The sequence below is a fragment of the Prunus avium genome, chromosome 1 (assembly GCF_965620075.1).
Source record: "Prunus avium chromosome 1, drPruAviu1.hap1.1, whole genome shotgun sequence".
NCBI lineage: Eukaryota > Viridiplantae > Streptophyta > Magnoliopsida > Rosales > Rosaceae > Prunus > Prunus avium.
In genome coordinates this window covers 11,145,602-11,168,737 of record NC_142284.1, presented here as the reverse complement: position 1 = coordinate 11,168,737, position 23,136 = coordinate 11,145,602, and the positions used below count along the sequence as shown (strand labels likewise).

The 23,136-nt window shown below is 37.6% G+C and overlaps 3 pseudogenes across 1 annotated transcript; 1 reads left to right on the top strand and 2 right to left on the bottom strand.

The window, feature by feature from the left end:
* Positions 1-2,484: 2,484 nt before the first annotated feature.
* LOC148297296 (secreted RxLR effector protein 161 pseudogene) lies at positions 2,485-4,025 on the bottom strand (annotated as a pseudogene).
* A 9,499-nt stretch (positions 4,026-13,524) lies between these two features.
* On the bottom strand, positions 13,525-15,608 carry LOC110750246 (epoxide hydrolase 1-like; annotated as a pseudogene). Its single transcript, XR_015832818.1, has 3 exons — positions 15,043-15,608; positions 14,058-14,299; positions 13,525-13,930 (listed from the first exon to the last, which is right to left on the bottom strand). The product of XR_015832818.1 is annotated as an epoxide hydrolase 1-like (transcript).
* A 1,115-nt stretch (positions 15,609-16,723) lies between these two features.
* Positions 16,724-19,809, top strand: LOC148297295 (protein NRT1/ PTR FAMILY 5.10-like; annotated as a pseudogene).
* The last annotated feature ends 3,327 nt before the right edge of the window (positions 19,810-23,136 follow it).

Below are 23,136 nucleotides of genomic sequence, written 5' to 3'. Positions count from 1 at the left end.
CTCCTTGACCCTATATGAATACAATGACTGCATTCGATCATCAATTTAAAATATTTACACTAGTGGATACCACAAAATCTTATGTTATATTTAATGAAAGTATAAATAAACTCTTAATTGTTAGTGAATATATTGTTTTGATGGCATATGTATTCTATGAAACTAGTTTCAACGATCAAACCGTCAAACTTGTTTGTTTATATTTTGAGATCGTATACCCTAAAAATCGGAAAAAATAAACATTCAGAGATCACATAATGGGACAAAACTTTTCGATGGTTATAAACAAAAATCACGATTTAACGGTTATTTTAACTCCGATTTTGATGATTTTTTACAGCTACACTCCTTGAACCTATATGAATATAATGACTCAATTTGATCTTCAATTTAAAATATTTACACTAGTGGATACCACAAAATCTTATGTTGTATTTAATGAAAGTATAAATAAACTCTTAATTGTTAGTGAATATATTGTTTTGATGGCATACGCATTCTACGAAACTAGTTTCAAAGATCCACCGTCAAACTTGTTTGTTTATACTTCAAGATCATATACGCCAAAAATCGGAAAAAATAAACATTCAGAGATCAAGTAATAGGATAACTTTTCGACGGTTATAAACGAAAAATCACGATTTAACGGTTATTTCAATTTCGATTTTGATGATTTTTTATAGCTACACTCCTTGACCCTATATGAATACAATAAACCAATTTGATCGTCAATATAAAATATAATACATTAAAAATATTATATTTTTCTAACAAAATAATTTTTTATTTTTATTTATTTTTATTTTTGTAAAGACTTTGCGAGACGAAGTTTAGAAATTCGTCGCGCAAAGTCATGCAAAGATTTTTATAAAAAAATTATTTTATTTATTTTTGTAAAGACTTTGCGAGACGAAACACACTTCGTCGCGCAAAGTCATGCAAAGATTTTTACAAATAATTTTTTATTTTCTTTATTTTTGTAAAGACTTTACGAGACGAATCACACTTCGTCGCGTAAGACTTTGTGCACCAAATTTTATTGTTTCATCGCGCAAAGTTATTTTGAGCGACGATGTTTTGTCGTCGCGCAAAGTGACTTTGTGCGACGATTTGTGTTTCGTTGCGCAAAATTTAGTCGCGTAAGACTTTGAGCGACGAAGTTTAATTTTCGTCGCGCAAAGTCACTTTGAGCGACGAATTGTGTTTCGTCGGGCAAAATTTGGTCGCGCAAGGGGTTTTTTTTACTAGTTTGATCTCTTGCTCTGGAAAGAAACTGGAATTCTGCAACAGTGTTCTTGACTAGTTCACGGTTTAGGCAGATTTGCAGTAGGGTAGTTTCTCTATGCTATACGGCTCCTGAATCTCTTCTTGATGGGGTAGAATGATATGAGAATGTTGTACAACCGTTAGCATAGGGACCTCCCTTTTATAGGTATAGTTTAAGAATCCTCCTCATCATGGATTACATAAAATCCTTTAACCATAAGGATTAGGTATCTCAATCCATATAGAGTTAGGAAACCTTAAGCACTTGTATTTATCTAAAACAGTCATATATCAAGTCTTAAAATAAATCAATCCATGTAATCCTAATTGACATTGAACTAGTTATCCTTAAGTGTTTAGAAGATATCTTAGAGTTTGTATTAGAATGCAAATCTTACATTCTCCCACTTGGTCAAATAAGCACTAAAGAACAATGTCAATTACTGTAAGGCCTTGTGGAATACAGTTCGATTTTGTTTCCTCATCAAGCCACTTGTCAACAATAAAAATGATAATGAGTTATCAAGACTAAGCAAAGAAACTTCCATGAAGTCTTTGCAACTATAACTATCAAATCCAATGTCACATGGGGCTGCCATCAAGATTGAAATCATAGAACATCATAGCTAACCAAATTGACTTAATTGCTATGATCATTCTTTTAGTCCAACTTATAGGATTGTTGAAGATCCTTTCTTTTACTCCAGGTAAAAGACATCACTGTTATGAATGCAATACTTTAACAGTTAACTTTAAGCTAGCAACAAAACATTCCCTGTTAATTGCATTCAAATAACAAAACATTTTATGCAGAACAGATTAACCAAACAAAATAAGCAAAAACAACATCAAAATCAATAATTTCAACTCTTTAAATGCGTTTTTGGAAGGCTAAACGACCTCAGATGGCCAAAAAAACACCATATATCACAGCATAGCTGTGAGTTTGATTCCTAGCATCATTCCCTTTTCGGAAAGGTATTATGCACCTCAATCGGAGCTCGGACGACAAATTTGCAAATTCCCACTATGTCCTTTTTCTCTTGAAAACTAACAAGCTGCTCCCACTGTTTTTAAGCATCAAAACCAAATAATAACCCCATACTAGTTACATGCCTCTTGAAAACATTATTTGGTAGCCTTTTATTGAATGGATCTGCTAGATTAGACTCTGTATTAATGTGATCCAAATTTGTAAACAATATAGCTGAGTTATTATCATTCCAAATTTGCAAACAATATAGCTGAGTTATTATCATTCCAAATTTGTATAGGCTTCTCAATTGTTCTCAAAACTTTCAGGCTAGTTAGAAAATTCTTCAGCCAAATTGCTTGACATGTTGCTTCATAAAAAGCTATGAACTCTGCCTGCATAGTTGAGGTGGTCACAATAGACTGCTTAACACTTTTCCAAGAAACTGCAGCTCCTCCAAATAGAAAAACAAAACCTGAAGTAGACTTTAAGTCATCTACACACCCTGCAAAGTCAGCATCTCCATAACCAACCAATTCTAAGCTCTCATTCCTTTTGTAAACTAACTTAAAATCCTTTGTCCTCTGCAGGTATCTCATGATTTTCTTCCCTGCAACCCAATGAGCCTGTCTTGGATTTGATTGAAACCTCCCTAACACACTTAAAGGAAAAGCTAGATCAGGCCTTGTGCAGACATAAGCATACATAAGGCTGCCAACCAATGAAGCATAAGGCTTATCTGCCATCTCCAACTTCTCTTGATCTGTTTTTGGTGCCTGTTCACGACTGAACTTATCTCATTTGTTAATAGGCACATCACCCCCTGCACAGTCCATCATATTGAACCTTTTGAGTATTTTCTCAACGTACCCCTTTTGTGAAAGTCCTAATAAGCCTCTTTTCCTATCTTGGCTAATTCTATTCCAAGAACATAAGATGCCTCTCCCAAATAAGTCATTTCAAAATGCTTAGATAGGAAGACCTTGACATCATGTAACAATGTGAGATTAGTGCTTTCTAGGAGAATGTCATCCACATAGAGTACGAGTAAAACATAGTGCCTCCTACTAATCTTGACATATATGCATGAATCTAGGACATTTTCTGTGAAATCATATGTCTTAATAACTTCATCAAATCTCATGTACCACTGTCTAGAAGCTTGTTTTAAACCATATAACGATTTGTTCAATTTGCAGACCATGTTTTCCTGTCCCCTTTGAACAAAACCCTCAGGCTGCTGCATGTAAATTTCTTCCTTCTAATATCCATTTAGGAATGTAGTTTTGACATCCATCTGGTGAAGGTGCATGTCAAAATGTGCAACCAACGTCATGATTACTCTGAATGAGTCTTTAGTGGATACTGGTGAGAAAGTTTCTGTATAATCAATGCCCTCTTGTTGTGTGTATCCCTTTGCAACCAGCCTAGCTTTGTACCTGTCTATTGCCCCTTTCGAGTCCCTTTAAGTCTTATAAACCCACTTGCAGCCTATAGGTTTACTTCCTTGAGGTAAAACTTTTAATTCCCAAACACCATTCTTTCTCATTGACTCTAACTCAGATTTCATTACAGCCAACCACTTTTCATTGTCTTCACTCATTATGGCTTGCTTGAAATTCTCAGGATCATCCTTTCCAAGTATGTCATTCTCAGATTCTTGCAAATATACATAGCAATCCGGCAATGCAGATCTCCTTGCTCTTTTTGACCTTCTCAACTCCATATCCTGCATATTTTGATCTGTGCCTTGAATGTCATTGTTATTCTGCACAGGTGGATTCATAATTTCGCTTGAACTGTGTCTTGAATATCATTATTATCTTGCATAGGCGGATTCATAATTTCTGCTTGAACTGTGTCTTGAATGTCATTATTATTTCGCACATGTGGATTTGTGTTTTGTGCCTGATCCATGTCTTCTTCCATATTTTCAGCGTTTTCACAGTTTGTGTCAACTGCAGGTATTATAACAATGCCTTTACTTGTCTCAGATCCAGCATTGTTATCTATCTCCATTGATTCTTCATCAAAATCCAAAACTCTATCTTCTATTTTATTAGATTCATTTTCCAAGAAAACTGCTCTTTGAGTCTCAAAAAATCTTGTAGTGTTCTTTGGACAATACCCTTTTGATCCTTCAGGATAGCCAATAAAATAGCAGCTCACCGTTCTTGAGTCTAGTTTCTTTTCCACAGGGTTGTAGAGTTTTGCCTCTGCTTTGCAACCCCAAACCTTTAAGTGGTTTAAGCTTGGTTTCCTTTTATTCCAAATTTCGAAAGGGATTTTGTTAACACTTTTTGTTGGAACTCTATTCAAGATATAGTTTGCAGTCTTCAAGGCTTCTCCCCACAGGAAAATAGGGAGATTGGTACATCACATCATGCTTCTTACCATGTCTTTTAAAGTCCTATTCCTTCTCTCAGAAACTCCATTCTGCTGAGGTGTACCTGGATTGGTATACTGAGCTATTATTCCCTCTTCTTGTAAATATCTTGCAAACGGACCTGGATTCCTTACAGCTTCATCAAATTTACCATAATATTCTCCATCTCTGTCTGACCTTACCACTTTAATTTTAAGTTCCAACTGTTTTTCCACTTCAGCTTTATAGATTTTGAACATATCTAAGGCTTCATATTTTTCTTTTATCAAATAGATATGTCCATATCTTGAGTGATCTTTTGTGAAGGTGATAAAATACTTGTATCCTTCATGTGTTGGATTTGGAAAAGGACCACAAATATCAATGTGAATTAATTCCAACAAATTTTCACTTCTTACTGCTCCTTTCTTCCTTAAGGTGGTTAGTTTTCCTTTTATGCATTCAGCACAGTTTTCATCCAACTTATTAAAGTCAAGTGGTGCTAACACAGATTCTTTGCATACGGTGTTCAATCTTTCTTTTGAAATATGGCTGAGTCTCTTGTGCCAAATTCTTGCAGATATTTGATTCTTACGTTTTGTGCTTGTAACGTTCATAACCATTTGAGGAGTCTTGCAGTTTAACTGAAACATATTTCCAACAAGAATTCCATTGCCAACTAACTCTTTATTATTGAGAATTGAAATACCAAATTCATCAAAACTCAAAGTGAGCTTTGATTTTACAAGCCTAGCAACTAAAATAAGGTTCCTTGTCATAGAAGGAACATATACTACATCTACCAAATCCAAAACAAAATCAGAATCTAATTAAATCCTAACTACTCCAATGAACTCCACCTGCACTTTGACTCCATTTCCTACGAACACTTTCACCTCATCCTTGTTTGGTGGCCTCTTGGTTATGAACCCCTTCACCTTTGCCTTTGTTCTTTTGCTTTTCTAACCACCTCTGGTACCTTGTGCAGTTCCTTTTCATGTGTCCAAATTTTCTACAGAAATAGCATTTCAATCCAGTTGGTTTTCCCTATTTCAACTTGGTATTTTCCTTATCTTTCTTTTCTGCAAAATTTCCCTTCTTTTCTTTGAATTGTTTGACACGATAATCTTGTACCATATTCACAGTTTTTTGACCCCTTTCCATGATGATGTTATTTTCTTCTTGAACACTTATTGTTATGAGATCATCCAATGTCCAGCTTTCTTTTTGAGCTACATAAGAACTCTTGAGAGTTTTGAATTCCTTTGGCAGTGAATTCAAAGCAAAATGCACCATCATATATCATCATCTATAGCCATTTTTAGTTCCTTTAGCTTGTGTGCAATGTCTGTCATATTCATTATGTGAGCTCTTACACAACGTCGCCCATCGTACTTCATCTCAGTCAATTTGTTCAACAAAGCACCTTTCTCTCCTTTCTCAGATTCCTTAAACTTTTGACCAATGGCAGCAAGATAATCCTTAGCACTTTCTGATCTTGGAATGCTACCTCTCAAAAAAGGTGTCATGGTTTTCATCATAATCAATATAGCCATCCTGTTGGCCTTCTCCCATCTTCCATATTTCCTTTTGACATCTGCAGTTGCATCTGCAACAGGTTCCTTAAGTGCATCCCATTTTAGAGCTATGTCATAGTCCATTAGCCCTAGTGAAATTTCCAGCTATTCTTTCCACTTTAGATAGTTTGAACCGGTCAAGATTTCGATGGAGTTGTAGCTTGTAGCATTCACTGTAATTTCAAGAAAACATAAATACAAATCCCCAATAACCTTAATTAAACATTATTGATTTGCACCTGTAGGTCACAAATCAAACATGTTCCATGGTCTTAGAACAACAAATCTGTAGAAGCAGTCTTGAAACAACGAATGATTCCACATCTGTGGATAGAGGAACACTCATTGTTTGCTCATACAATCTGTTTTTCTAAACCGTTCCATTATAATCAATCCGTCTTGCACAATTCACATCTGTGGACAGAGATTTGTACAAGAGAGATTGAATATAATGCAATTTTGATCAAGAACCTTGAATGAAGAATTTCTTGCATCGATTAAGTTGTTGTGGCTGACTTAATCGATTCAAGATCCTCCCCAAACTTTGATCAATCAGTCTTTCAAGCATGATTTAAGCAGAGAACTTTATGCTTAACTCATACCTTAACAAATAAGATATGCAATCAAAACATACATGCTATAATGACTAGTTTAAAAGGACATATAAACCAGATTTTAATCCCTTAATGCGAATTTTATCTTGTAATTAGGTTAAGAGCATATAAACCTGGCTCTGATACCACATGTAATTCTATAGTAGGTTTATATACTCAAAACACATATCTTGATCCGACATTGTGACAATTATTGTATTGGAACTTTGATCTCTTGCTCTGGAAAGAAACTGGAATTCTGCAGCAGTGTTCTTGACTGGTTCACGGTTTAGGCAGATTTGCATCACTACAAGAAAAATGACTTATGACAACATGTAATCAACAACGTGCATTCATATGCGTTGTGGAACAATATTTTTAACAACCCGCAGAAGCAGCATGTTGTATTATACAATTTATAACAACGTGCGTGTATAGCGTGTTGTCAAAATATAGAATATAGCTATTTTCACAACGCGGCCTTGCATGTTGTAGTAGTTTGAAGTTCTACAACGCACGAAGCGTGTTGTCAAAATTATATTAATTTATTAAATAAATAAAAAATTGGCGGAAAAGAGAGTGAAATATTTTGCGGGAAAAAGCCCCGCATGCGCATGCGCATCCTCTCTCTCTTTCTTTCTCTTTCTATTTCTCTCTCTTTTTCTTCTCTCTTTTTTCTTCTTCTTTTCTCTTCTCCCTGTGCCGCCGACACTCTCTCTCTTTCTTTCTCTTTTCTTCCTTTTCTTTTTCTTTCTTCTCTTTCTCTTTTTTCTTGTTCTTCTTTTCTCTCTTCCCTGTGCGGTGCCGACACTCTCTCTCTTTTCTTCTACCTCTGTTTTTTTGTCCCTATCCCTCTCTTCTTCTCCCTACGTTATTTCTGGTTCTGTTTTTTTTTTTTTCTTCAAATCCCTTTTTCTTCTTTCTTCTTCCATATGAGTTTATCTTGTAGATCTTGTACATCTGGGTTCAATTCTTGTATATTTGGAATCAGATTCCAAACCGTCAGTCTCTCCCAAACCTTCACAAAGTTGAAGGAGCAAAGGCCAGGTAAGCAATTTTAGGTCTTTGCTTTAGGAAATTTGGACTTACAATGTAGAAAGGTTTAAAATTTTGTGTGACTATTTTGCATGTTTGTTCTTTCATTTGAAGCCCTACATAACGGGTTGCAGACCCACCAAAATCTATGGTTATCTGTGAAATTTCACAATTCAAGTATCTATGGTTATCTGTGAAATTTCACAATTCAAGTAAGTTCTAAACCCTATGTTGCTATGTATGATATATTTAATTTAATTGTCCCATTATAAAAATTGATTGCACGCAGAAGCAAAAGAGATTTTTCAATGGTTTTAGGCAAAACTAAAGATTACCCATTATAAATGATTGCTTATAAGTATCCCTTTCAATGGTTTCATGAATTAATTTTATTAAGCTTTTTTGGTTGGTTAATTTGTCTTCACCTTCCAGCTTGCATCGCAAAGCTTCATAGTTGGTGTGCTTGATAATGGCGTGTTTGATAATGGCTGCCATGGTTTATTATTATTTGTTAGGTAGGATCCCAAGGTTCAGTAAAAACAGAAACAATCAATAATGGGGATAGTGCAGGGCAAAAATCACCATTAATGCGGTAAAAACAAAAACAAAAATCACCAAAAATATGGGTTAAAAATGGAAATTTTTTAAACCTAAATGAATCTCATCTCACTCACATTTTTTTTAACCTAAATGAATCTCATCTCATTCACATTTTTATACCTAAATGCATACAATGCAAAAAATTTAATCAAACATAAAACACCAGAAAACGCAGAGGTAAAACAAGAAAAGTAAGGTGAAAGTAACGGGTAAAAACATAAAACACCAGAAAACGCGGAGGTAAAACAAGAAAAGTAAGGTGAAGGGATCTGAGAAAAAAAAAGGGCAAACGGTTGGATAGCAATCTGGGGATCCGAAGTGGATGTCGGCTCCCTCATCAGTAGATGTCTATTTAAACCGTTCATAAAAAAATCCAGCATTTCTTGAAAACTCAAGGAAAACCATCAAAAAAAAAATAATCCAGAAACAAAACAATGGCATCCTCATCTAAGCTCATTGATGATCTCAACATTGAGTTATCACTTGCACCACCGAATGTTCAGGTAGGCCCTATCTTCCCAAACTCCTCCTATCATCATGGTTCAGTCTCAAACTTTGCTGAGGCAATGCCGAAAAGAGTAGTGCTGCCAGGAGGCATGAATGTTAGTAGACTCACACCGGCAGATCATCTGCACGTGGCACAGAGGTCAGACAAGGCCGCGGTGGAGGAGTCTCATGATTTAACTGTTCTCCAAGCAGTCTCCGCTACAAATTTGGGCATAAGATTACTGGCGAGAACGCGAGAGTGTGGAGCTCTGACCGAGGAAGTAGCCTCCTTGAAGGCTCAGGTGGCGGATTTGCAAATGCGGCTCTACTGTGCCAACCAGCATGTAGAAGCACTGTGGAAGAGAAACAATGATCATGCGGAGCTATTGCAGATTCTACAAATAAGAGAAAATAGAGGCAATTAGCATGTATTCTGGAATGCCTTATGAATATAACTTTGTAATATGTATATGGAACTCCTTATTTATCTATTGAATGAAAGCTTTGTATTCTGGGATGCCTTATGAATGTGAAGTAAGGAAATATTTATGTTTATCATAGAGCTTCTATTTATAGATAAATTATACTTTTATCAGGTAATTTTGATAATTATTTTAAAAAAACATATATATTTGATATAACAACGCGCATTGCTTGTTGTCAAAACATGAACAACAACGAGCACAGACATGTTTTTATAATATTATAAGACGACACGCTCGGCACGTTGTTGTCAATCGCTCCTACAACGTGCGCGTGTTGTGGTTAATGTTGTTCACAACGAGCGCCAAAATAAACGACGACGTTCAACGCGTGTTGTCGAAAGCCCTACACCTTTTAACTAGGCCTGTAAAACGGGCCGGGCCGGGTCAGCCCGGCCCTAAGAGGTGTGAGCCCAGGCCCTAACTAGTAACGGGCCTTTTCAGCCTTAAGGAGTTATCGGGCCGGGCCGGGCTTGCCCTATATCAAATATACAAAGCCCAGGCCCTACCCATGGGCCTAACATTTTCGGGCTTATGATCGGGCCAATGAGTCGGGCCTATTTAGCCCTATAAAACACACGGGAACCGCTGTTCTTCGGTGTCTACAGTTTCTGATCAGAGCTTGAATTTCCTGAACTGGTTGGTGATTCAAGGTCCAAAGGAAGCTTCATTTTTGCCAAAGACTCGGTAAATTGCTGCATGCTTTTCATGTACATGTCTACAAAATCCTGCTGCACCACCTGCTGCTCAGGAACGGTGACAGTAGGTTTTGCAAAAGAGGGAGAAGAGAGAGCGATGGAAAAAAAGAGAGAGCGATGGAAAAAAATAGAAAAAAGAGAGAGATATGGAAGATGACGCAAAAGAGGGAGAAGAGAAAAAAAAATTGCAGAGACTAACAGAGGAAGAAGGAGGAAAAATAGAAAGAGAGAGGGAGAGAAGAATAAGGAAAAAAGAAATAAAAGAGAGGGAGAGATGGAAAGCAACGGAAGGAAGAAGATGGGAAAAAATAAAAAATGAAGGTGTTGAGAGAGATGAGATATGGGAAGAAGAAAAGGAATAAAAATTAGAAAAGAAAGAAAAAGAGGCGTTGGTTTCGGTGCATCTTCAGATGCAAGTGCATGCTCTCTACATTTTCAGTTTCATCATAAGCTTTTTTTTTTTGATGAGACAAAGCATGCTTTCAACTTTCAAGAAAGAAAGTTGCCGACAAACTATTAATATTATATATAATATAACTATATTAATTCAATTAAATAATTATAATCGGGCCGGGCCGGGCTTTGAAAGGGCTTAAAAATGAGGCCCAAGCCCTACTCATTAGACTTCGGGCCGGGCCAAGCCCGCCCATTACTTCGGGCCGGGTAAGCCCATGCATTAAAAAATAGGGCCGGGTTCGGGCCAGCCCATCGGGCCCGGGCTTTATTTACAGGCCTACTTTTAACGACATCGGCTTCAACAACGTGCGCCGCATGTTGTCAATATGTTTTAACGACATCGGCTTCGACAACACGCGTTGAACGTCGTCGTTTATTTTGGCGCTCGTTGTGAACAACATTAACCACAACACACGCACGTTGTAGGAGCGATTGACAACAACGTGCCGAGCGTGTCGTCTTATAATATTATGACAACATGTCTGTGCTCGTTGTTGTTTATGTTTTGACAACAAGCAATGCGCGTTGTTATATCAAATATATATGTTTTTTTAAAATAATTATCAAAATTACCTGATAAAAGTATAATTTATCTATAAATAGAAGCTCTATGATAAACATAAATATTTCCTTACTTCACATTCATAAGGCATCCCAGAATACAAAGCTTTCATTCAATAGATAAATAAGGAGTTCCATATACATATTACAAAGTTATATTCATAAGGCATTCCAGAATACATGCTAATTGCCTCTATTTTCTCTTATTTGTAGAATCTGCAATAGCTCCGCATGATCATTGTTTCTCTTCCACAGTGCTTCTACATGCTGGTTGGCACAGTAGAGCCGCATTTGCAAATCCGCCACCTGAGCCTTCAAGGAGGCTACTTCCTCGGTCAGAGCTCCACACTCTCGCGTTCTCGCCAGTAATCTTATGCCCAAATTTGTAGCGGAGACTGCTTGGAGAACAGTTAAATCATGAGACTCCTCCACCGCGGCCTTGTCTGACCTCTGTGCCACGTGCAGATGATCTGCCGGTGTGAGTCTACTAACATTCATGCCTCCTGGCAGCACTACTCTTTTCGGCATTGCCTCAGCAAAGTTTGAGACTGAACCATGATGATGGGAGGAGTTTGGGAAGATAGGGCCTACCTGAACATTCGGTGGTGCAAGTGATAACTCAATGTTGAGATCATCAATGAGCTTAGATGAGGATGCCATTGTTTTGTTTCTGGATTATTATTTTTTTTGATGGTTTTCCTTGAGTTTTCAAGAAATGCTGGATTTTTTTATGAACGGTTTAAATAGACATCTACTGATGAGGGAGCCGACATCCACTTCGGATCCCCAGATTGCTATCCAACCGTTTGCCCTTTTTTTTTCTCAGATCCCTTCACCTTACTTTTCTTGTTTTACCTCCGCGTTTTCTGGTGTTTTATGTTTTTACCCGTTACTTTCACCTTACTTTTCTTGTTTTACCTCCGCGTTTTCTGGTGTTTTATGTTTGATTAAATTTTTTGCATTGTATGCATTTAGGTATAAAAATGTGAATGAGATGAGATTCATTTAGGTTAAAAAAAATGTGAGTGAGATGAGATTCATTTAGGTTTAAAAAATTTCCATTTTTAACCCATATTTTTGGTGATTTTTGTTTTTGTTTTTACCGCATTAATGGTGATTTTTGCCCCGCACTATCCCCATTATTGATTGTTTCTGTTTTTACTGAACCTTGGGATCCTACCTAACAAATAATAATAAACCATGGCAGCCATTATCAAACACGCCATTATCAAGCACACCAACTATGAAGCTTTGCGATGCAAGCTGGAAGGTGAAGACAAATTAACCAACCAAAAAAGCTTAATAAAATTAATTCATGAAACCATTGAAAGGGATACTTATAAGCAATCATTTATAATGGGTAATCTTTAGTTTTGCCTAAAACCATTGAAAAATCTCTTTTGCTTCTGCGTGCAATCAATTTTTATAATGGGACAATTAAATTAAATATATCATACATAGCAACATAGGGTTTAGAACTTACTTGAATTGTGAAATTTCACAGATAACCATAGATTTTGGTGGGTCTGCAACTCGTTATGTAGGGCTTTAAATGAAAGAACAAACATGCAAAATAGTCACACAAAATTTTAAACCTTTCTACATTGTAAGTCCAAATTTCCTAAAGCAAAGACCTAAAATTGCTTACCTGGCCTTTGCTCCTTCAACTTTGTGAAGGTTTGGGAGAGACTGACGGTTTGGAATCTGATTCCAAATATACAAGAATTGAACCCAGATGTACAAGATCTACAAGATAAACTCATATGGAAGAAGAAAGAAGAAAAAGGGATTTGAAGAAAAAAAAAAAAACAGAACCAGAAATAACGTAGGGAGAAGAAGAGAGGGATAGGGACAAAAAAACAGAGGTAGAAGAAAAGAGAGAGAGTGTCGGCACCGCACAGGGAAGAGAGAAAAGAACAAGAAAAAAGAGAAAGAGAAAGAGAAGAAAGAAAAAGAAAAGGAAGAAAAGAGAAAGAAAGAGAGAGAGTGTCGGCGGCACAGGGAGAAGAGAAAAGAAGAAGAAAAAAGAGAGAAGAAAAAGAGAGAGAAATAGAAAGAGAAAGAAAGAGAGAGAGGATGCGCATGCGGGGCTTTTTCCCGCAAAATATTTCACTCTCTTTTCCGCCAATTTTTTATTTATTTAATAAATTAATATAATTTTGACAACACGCTTCGTGCGTTGTAGAACTTCAAACTACTACAACATGCAAGGCCGCGTTGTGAAAATAGCTATATGTTATATTTTGACAACACGCTAGCTATACACGCACGTTGTTATAAATTGTATAATACAACATGCTGCTTCTGCGGGTTGTTAAAAATATTGTTCCACAACACATATGAATGCACGTTGTTGATTACATGTTGTCATAAGTCATTTTTCTTGTAGTGGCATGAATAAGTTATTGTTTAAACTTTAGAGAGTTGTAGGCTAGAAGAACATCAGATATATATATTACCATCTCAAAAAACACAACACTTAAAAGTCACACAAAAGCACTTAAAAGTCACGCGATCGAGAAATGCATAATAGAAAGTTTGAAACAGCAGCAGCAGCATACAAAATACATACATACATAGACAGCCAATTAGTGAAATTTTGCGATGAAGTCATGAATGTGTTTGGTGATTTCATCAGGCCTTTCTTGGTTGATAAAATGGGCAACTCCTTCCATTATAACTACCTCTTCCAGAAGAGGCACATGTTTCTTGAACCCACCTTTGTGTATGAAGTCCTTGGTGCCCACAGAATTATAAGTTAGGTCCTGGTCCCCCACAATAAACTTAACTGGAACTTTCACTTGAGCCCTAGTCCATGCAGCAGTGAGTTCCCAATTTCTGCAATGAAATGGGAAATCATAAAAAACAACAATTACCATTAGATATTGGAGATCAAAGAAGAAAAACTAAAATTAGTTTGTGCATATGAAATTTAAATAAACTAAGTTTAAAGCAAATTACATACAGGTCCAAGTTTCTGTAATAGTTTATTCCCCCAGTGAATCCTGTCTTCTCAAATTTTCTGGCATAGTAGTTGAATTCATCCTCAGACAATCAACTCGGCAAGACGATTGGAGCATCCGGGGGATGTCCAAACATTTTGTCTTTAGGCAGGAAAATTGGACCAGGATTGCGATATGTTAGAAATTCCTTCATTACTCTTGCAGCACCAATCTTGGCAAACTCAGCTTCTATCACTCCTGGCTCCTGTAACATGAGTAATTTGTCTATCATTTCATAACCCAGAATTTAAATTTACGCAATTATATATGTTGCTTCTGCACATTTACACACTTCGCAATAATTTGATCAATTTCGTTATTCACAACACGATTTTTCTACAGTACATTCACATACGCAGTACAAGAACCTCGAAATACCACTCATTGGGAAATACTCAATGAGTCAAATGTCCCATTCAATTAGCAACAAGATTTTCCTACAATACAAACACCTCGAAATACCCTTCGTTGGGAATCACTGAATGAGTCGTGTATTTCGAAATATCCATGCCCCTCAAAACAATCTAACATGAGAACATTTCCATGAAATTTCAAGGTTCAAAAGAAAATTTACATTAACTGAAAAACTATATGAAGTAAAATTTTCTTCATTTTCTTGGCGAGGAGGAGTTGGTGGGAGTGGCTTACATCAGGAATGAGGCAATCAAAAGGTGTTCACACAAGCCGAATCTGTAATTAACGACAATGATTGCTACCCACTTTAAAACAAGACTTAAGATACATGGTCGTTTTCAACTAATCAAGATTATCCCCTTTAAACTAATCACTTGGAATAGTGAGTCCAGCAATACAAAATGTTGCAACTCTTTTCACTTAGAGATTAAATAATAATAAACAAAAGAATCAATCCTTAAACAAAAGATAAAATATTAATATAAAAAAATATGAAAAAAAAAAAAAAAAAACAGGGTACGGATGAGATTGAACCTGAAATCTGCAGATGTAATAGTCATCCCCATAAACAGCTTTTAGAGATTCAAGTGTTTTCCTCTGAGGGTTTCTAGGCGGGAAAACCACGCTCATGTTGACCAAGGCTTTCACCCGATCCGGCCGGAACAAGCAGAGGTACCAAGCAATGAGCGCACCCCAGTCGTGGCCCACCACGAACACCTTGTCCTGGTCGGGGGCTATGGCGTCCAGGAGGGCGATGAGGTCTCGGACCACGTGGAGACACGTGTAGCTCATGGGCGAATCCGGCGCGTCCGTGTCGCCGAAGCCGCGGAGATCCGGCGCCACGGCTCTATAGCCGAGGGAGGCCAGGGCTGTGATCTGGTGGCGCCAGGAGTACCAGAGCTCAGGGAAGCCGTGGAGGAGGAGGATGAGTGGGCCCTGGCCTTTCTCCGCTATGTGCATGTTTATGCCATTGACTTGGACTGTTCTGTGCTCTATGCCCTCCATCTCCGTCATCAATTCTCTGGTTTATGTTTGGTTGGTTGGTGGTTTGGGTGACTGTTGCATGAGGAGTGTTTGTTGTTGAGAACTGAAAGGATAGAAAGGATGGTGACGCTACCCTTAATCACGGGTGCACTAGAAAACGACAAAGAACAGTCCGAGGTGTGAGGGCTGTGACGTCAGTGATGACGTCAACAAAGAAAAAAAATTAAAAATTCTAAAAAAATACCAAAATTTGCAGATTTTTTATTTTATTTATATAAATAGCTTGCCATATTCCTCACTTCCCACACCAAAACTCTATACAAATTCTTGTCCCTCATATCTCATTAAATTAGTTTATTTTAATTAAAAAAATTTAAAACACAAAAATTTAAAAATTTGAAATATTTTGTCGTGCAAATATTTGCGTGACGTTAGGATTCGTCGTGCAAAGTATATTTGAGTAACGTTAGGATTCGTCGCGCAAAGTGGATTTGCGCGACGCTAAGGTTCGTCGCGCAAAGTAACTCTGCACGACGAATATTATGTTTCGTCGCGCAAACCCTTTCTTCACGAGCTTTGCGCGACGAAATTTTGGTCGCGCAGGTTTTGCGCTACGAAATTGTACTTTGCGCAACAAAAACTTATTTCGTCGCGCAAAGTGTTTTTTGTAGTAGCGATACTAATTGAAGATTTTCCATTCTTCACTTTTTTGATACACTTTACTGTAGCATATATGGTGATTGAAACTAAGTTGTGATTATTTTCTTTTTTGTTTCTCTGTGGTGGGCAACTCAATGAACATAGGCTTGGTTTTCAGTGATAGTTTCGTAAACCATGCGATAGTGTCTATCTTGATAACGCACCTCATGGATATCTGGAAGGATTCACATTTTGAAATAGCTGTCGTCGTTACAAATGTGCAAGAAGGGGTGACAGATATCATGGTGATTGTCCTTGCTCATATCTCACACACGTACAGTGATAGTTTTACAATAATTGCCACACAAATGTTGCATATGTTCTTGTAAGTATCTCTTAATGAGCCAAAAGTGTTCTTGTCAAAAAAAATTAGCAGTAAGTTTAACTCGTTGACGATGTAGTTTGTAGAAGAAAAAAGACAAATCTAAAACCGTCACATAGATGCAATTAAGAGGGAAGGAGTTAAGGATACTACATGTCAGGGACTATTTCCATCTTTTGGTTACTTCCACAGTTGTTCCTACTAGGAGTCATGGAAGGGTTTGTGGAAGATGGATTAACTGATTTTTTTGTTGATGGAGCGAGTGCTGATGACAAAGCAATGGCTAGATATTACGGATCCCACACCAACAAGTTCATACATAGTAATAGTATTCTCGCTGCACATGTGACGAAGAAAGTTGTTAAAACACTTGCGAAGACCCTGGTCTCTTCTGGTTCCTTTCCTTTTACAAAAGTCTTCCTCTTGTTTTTCATTTTCTTCAGAAGAAAAAAAGAGTATATTCTTATTGGTTTCTAATAATGCAATCTGCACGCAAAGGTGGCTTCCCCATTCCAATCTCAAATGGTTTCTCTAAATTGTAAATCTCTGTCTCTCCTAGATCTCCACACTGTCTGAAGCCAACTTTCCTTTGTTCATCTCTCTCTCTCTCTCTCTCTCTCTCTCTCTCTCTCTCTCTCCTCCACAGTGGAGAGTCATCAGTACCATATATGCTTGCAATTGCAAGATTTCAAGTACGTTTGCTTCTTGTTAGAGGTACGTTTGATTCACATACAAGAAAGTTTATGTTCATTTCTAAATTCTAGTTGTGAAGACAGCATCAGGTCCAAATATAAGTCAATTTTCACTTCCTTTAGATCGACAGATTGAAGATTTTCCATTTTTTACTCTTTTTATTTTCTTCTGAAGGGATCGATTGAAGATTATCATTCTTCCACGCTTCACGTAATGTGCGGCTACTACCACATCCTCCTCTTCATGTTGCAACTCAATGGTCCCGTTGGGAAGCGGCTCAAAAAATACCTCTATTTTTCCAAGGCTACAATATGTATTCAGGGTACGTATTTAATCTACACGCATGCACTTGATTATATACTTTTATTTATTTATTTTGAGTTTATGTCAGAGTAGGGATACACTAGTTACAGTAGCAGGTTTGAAGATTGATTTGAAACTAACTTGTGATTATTTTCTTTTTGTTTTTAATTTCTTTGTGGTGGCCATTGGCCAGCTAAATAAATATACGTAGGTTTGGTTTTGAGTCATAGTTTTGTAAACCATGCAATAGTGTCTATCATGATAAGGTACGTCACGTACAACTGGAAGCATCCACATTTTCAAAAAGCTGCCGTTGTTACAATGTGCAAGAAGGGGTAACAGATATCATGGTTCTTGTCCTTGCCCATATCTCACACAAGTATAGTGGTAGCTTTCCAATAATTGCCACTACAAATGCTGCCTATCTTCATGTAAGTATCTTTAATTAATTTGATAAGCCAAAGTATGATCTTGTGCTGATTAGTATTCAGTGGCGGAGTCAGGAATTGAGGTTAGAGGGGACCTTCTTATAAGATATAAAACAAAGGGAATGAAAGCATCTTGAAAATCATTTTCAGACCCCTGACCAATATTGCCTAAAGTAAAAATCAAGAAATAAGCTTTAAATTATAGTTTTCACAAAGTTCTAATTGTTGTATATATAAAACTCTTGTATCCTCTTTTAATATTCAATTCAATTCATACACATAACATTAAATTATTTAAGATAGAGAGAGAGAGTTGAGAGTTGAGTAGGGTCTGGGACCCCTCTGGTCCCCACATGGTTCCGCCACTGCTAGTATTCCAAAATGTATGAATAATTGAACATGGTTATCAATGAAAATCTGCTTTTCCTAATTCGCAAAAATAAAATCAGCCGTACCGTACCGTACGTAATCGTGTAGTCAATAAAATTCGTATTTTCAATTAAACACTTTTTGCAATCTCTCTAAACCCCTTCACACTCATATATACTTACTAACATTAACATAATTGGCCTCGCAGGGTGTGCTTCTATTTTGGCTTTATGACAAGTACATGGACCTAGATACTGCAGCCTTTGTATTCTATGGAGCTACGCTACTATTATCCTTAGGCGAAGCTGGACGTTCAGCTGCTTTGAAAGAATTTCTTCACCAGCAATTTTTAAGCCAACCCAAGAACCCAAGAGAATGCACAGATGAACAACAAGGATTGGATTTCGGGAGAAAAACTTTGTGGGCTCTTCCATGGTATTTGGGTGCAGTGATAGCTCTTTTCCGTTTAAAAGCAACTTGGGTGCGGACCTTCATGATTTCAACATTTGCGATGGGTGTTTCTTATGTAGCATTCTTGTTTGGCTTCTCCTCCTACTCTTTCATCGATGATAAAGAATCTATAGTTTTTGAACGAGAGGCTAGCATAGAAGAAGCGCAGAACCAAGAGAACGATGTCGTAAAACAAGAAGAAAGAGGGAAGGAGCCTTGCCAAGCCTCAGGAAGCTTAAGCCTTCGTCTAGACAAGATACCAGCGGGAGGAGGTAAATTTTGGGCGCTAATTAAAAAACTGATCAAGGAGAAAAAACTTTTAGTACAAGAAATGCTAGCCACGTGGTTAGCCTACCTTGGGTGCAGTGTGGTAATGGCAGCTGGAAGCACGTTCTTCTTTGAACAACTCAGTAACTTGGATAACCCCTTCACAGGCTCTAACCCTGAAGTTTTTTCAACTTCCTTAGGTCAATTTCAAAGTCACTGTCTCGAACAATTCCAAAGAAATGGAAATCTTCAAGTGCTACGACGCGGGTGAGAATCGGGTGCGGAATGGCTTGCAGCATGCTGTGTTGTTTTGCTGCATGGCAGGTTGAGATCCAGAGGATGAAGAACCTTTGGAGGGTGGGAGTTGGAGACCACACTGTAAAGCCTGTTGCCATGACCACCTTTTGGTTACTTCCACAGTTCTTCCTATTAGGACTGATGGAAGGGCTTGTGGGAGATGGATTAACTGATTTGATAGTTCATGGAGTGGATGATGCTGATGACAAAGTAATGGCTAGGTATTACGGATCCCACACTAACAATTTCATCATCGGTATCGGAAAATTAATTACTGCTCTTAGTATTTTGGCGCTTAGACGAACTTGGTTAGAAGAAAAAATTAACTTGAGCCGTCTGGATAAGTATTTTAGAGCCTTGACATTCTTAAATATTGCTACTATCTGCTACTACCTCTGTGCTGCCCTTTACTTTTATACCAAGGAGGATAAATCAGAAGAATACGATCAGCAAAGCCCCAGTGGAAGTGGAAGTGAGAGTGAAATTTGAAGAGCATCCTACGAATCAGCCAATCACTTTGCAAGGCATTACCCACAAACCACGACAACCTGTAGCAAATCAAGAGTGATTGCTTAATTCTCCACTCGACGGCTGGAACTACCTACTTTATGTATTACCGTTGTTACTTTCCTTCTGTACATATTCCTTGTATTCAAAGTCAACTGTACAGCATATAAAGAGATCAAATATTCTTCTCTATTATCCTTTTCTACTTCTTATTCTTCTCTAAACTATATCTATTTCTCTACATGGTATCTGAGCCTCACAAAGGCTAACAAGCCCTTTCGATCCTAATGACAAATTCTTCCTCTCCCGTGAACTCTTCTTCTGACTCTCAACTCTCTCACATCTCTCATAACAATTCTCAAAATATCATGACCACCCACCATCTTCTATTCCAACTTCTTTCAATATCTTTCACTTGTTTACAACATTTATGGATCACAATAATTTTCTCTGCTGGAAATCTCAGTTTGTAAATGTACTAGAACTACATGATCTTGAAGATGTGATTAAGACAGAAACCCCTCCTCAAAAGAAACTTCCTGATGCTTCTCTCAATCTAGCTATTCAAAAGACAAACTAGTCTAAGCTGGATCAAGGCCACGGCTTCACCTTCTATTAAGACCCTCTTGATTCCATGCTCCACAGCATATGAGGCATGGACTCTACTTGAAAAACGACTCTTACCCTTGTCCAAAACTCGCATTCGTACCCTGCGGGATCAAATACGGGCTCTCAAAGAGGATCCAGAAAGGTCAGTGGCTGAGTACTTGATCCATGCCAAATCTCTCTTTGATTCTCTCACTGCAGCTGGCACCTCAATGTCTGATGGAGAGCTTATTGATTATATACTCGATGGCCTGAGCCATGAATATAAAGAATTTACTACCTCCCTTCATCTTTAACCCTTTCTGACCTTTGATGAATTTTATGATTTGTTAATACGGGAAGAACAGCTGCTAAAGAGGATGTCTTCCCTCTCTTCACAAGGCATGGCACTCATCTCTCCATAGTCATATTGGTCCTTTGAAATGTTGGTTCTTGCAAGATATTGCAAACATGTTTGAGTTGAAATTAGTCTCACATTGGAAACAGGTTTGGCCTTTGGTTCAATGCCTAATTAGTTTGGTCAATGATTAATTAATTTATACTTAATTAGTCAAAAGTTGGGCCTCTTGGGCTCTGTGATTTAATATTAAACCCAATTAATTAAATTAATTCCGAGTTAATTATTTAATTAATTATTTGAATTATTTCAAATATCAGATAAGTTTTGTCTGATTGGGTTTGACAGTTATATGATAACTGTTCCAACAGGTATCGGCCCTTTATTTAAACTAGAGCCTTGATTCTGTAAAAGAATCATCAAACTGCAGATTTCATTCTAAGTCATATTCCTACAGCCTGAGAGATAAACATACAGAATTCGCCAGAAATCAAAGCCCTAGTGCTAGGACTCACTAATGTTCTATGTGTTCCCGCTATGCAAAAGAATCTATTATCTATACAACGTTTTTCTAAGGATAATAAATTTTGAGATGCATGCTAATGGTTTTTATGTAAAGGACAATATGGCGGGGAGGATACTACTCACTGGCAGTAGTTCTGGCGACTTGTACCATATTCAAGCAGATCCTACCAAAAGCTTGTCTCGAGAACGGTTTACTGTCCTTGCTACCAAGCTCAACCTTTTGTTCCCTTTCGCTTGAGGGGGCATGAAGAGTGTCTGTATCGCCGAAGCCGCGGAGATCCTGCGCCACGGCTCTATAGCCGAGGCAGGCCAGGGCTGTGATCTGGTGGCGCCAGGAGTACCAGAGCTCAGGGAAGCCGTGGATGAAGAGGATGAGTGGGCCCTGGCCTTTCTCGGCTATGTGCATATTTATGCCATTAACTTGGACTGTTCTGTGCTCTATGCCGTCCATCTCCATCATGAAATTCTCTGTTTCTCACTGTTTTTCTCTGTATGTTAGGAACTTATCAGTGATTGCTTAGTGTTTGGTTGTATTGTATTGTGTGGGGTATATGTATATTGATAGAGAGTTATAGAGTGGCACAAAAGGAGTGTTTGTTTGCTGAGAAAGAAAGCGAGGAATTTGAAGGTGACAACTTGCTAGAAAGAAAGGTGAACGACGTAGATGAGGCTATCATTAATCACGTGTCCACTAGAAACCAACAAAGAAAAAACAGAAATTCTTTTTTTCTAAAACCATATTTGGGTAGGCAATTACAAGTTTTCTAGTTTCGGGAGTTTCATCAATAAGTATTTAAGTTAAGGATTTGTTACTTACACTACTACATTTTTCTATTTGCGCGACGATAGTTTGCGCGACGAAGGACAAATCGTCGCATAAAAGATCATCGTGCGACGGATAATCATATGCGTAGCGCAAACAAGAGCGACGAAGAACTTTCGTCGCATAAAAGAACATCGCGCGACGGACAATAATATGCGTAGCGCGAACTAGCGCGACGAAGAAATTTCGTCGTATAAAAGATCATCGCGCAACGGACAATCATATGCGTAGCGCAAAATAGAGCGACTGTTGTGTGGATTTCAGCTGCACCAAAATGGATTAAGCTGCATCCTCAACTTGTGATACTCGCAAGTGCACGAGCCGTTCGGTAGTATAGCGTATGTAAGTGCGAGGTCGATCCCACGAGGATTGGTGATTGAATGATCCAATTCATTTTCCCTACACAAAACAGAAATGAAAAAAAAAAGCAAGGAAATAAATAAAACAAGGAAGAAAGAAATAACTCAAGCAAATAAGTTCCCAAGTTCAATTAGATTAACGGATTGATTCTAGCTAAAGTATGATTAAGCCATGGTGTGTGGTCATAACCTTGTGTTCCTAATTCCCTAATTTGATCATTTGTTGTCTAACCTAAAATTAAGCATTAGGAACCCATTAAGCATAGAAGAACAATTTAAACAACCAAGCATGTATCTAATCCCTGTTGTCAAATGTCCATACATACTCTTCCTATTCATAGTTCAATTCGAATTAAAGCATGGTGTATACTCTTAATTCAAACCAAGATAGCTAACATGCAAGCCTAAATGGTGATCAATCATTCAAACTAGCATATTAACTTATAAGCATAATGAATAAGAACAAAAACCATAATTGAAACTTGGAAACTAATTCAACTTGAAAACTTAAGAAAAGAATTTACATTACAAAGAAAAATAAACTACAACTAAGAAGCAAAAGGAAAGCTAGAATTGAGAACTAGAAAGCAAAATTAAGAGAATTTGAGGGAGAGAAGGGAAGGGAGCTCTAGAGAAGTGTTTGAGAGCTCCCCCCCTTG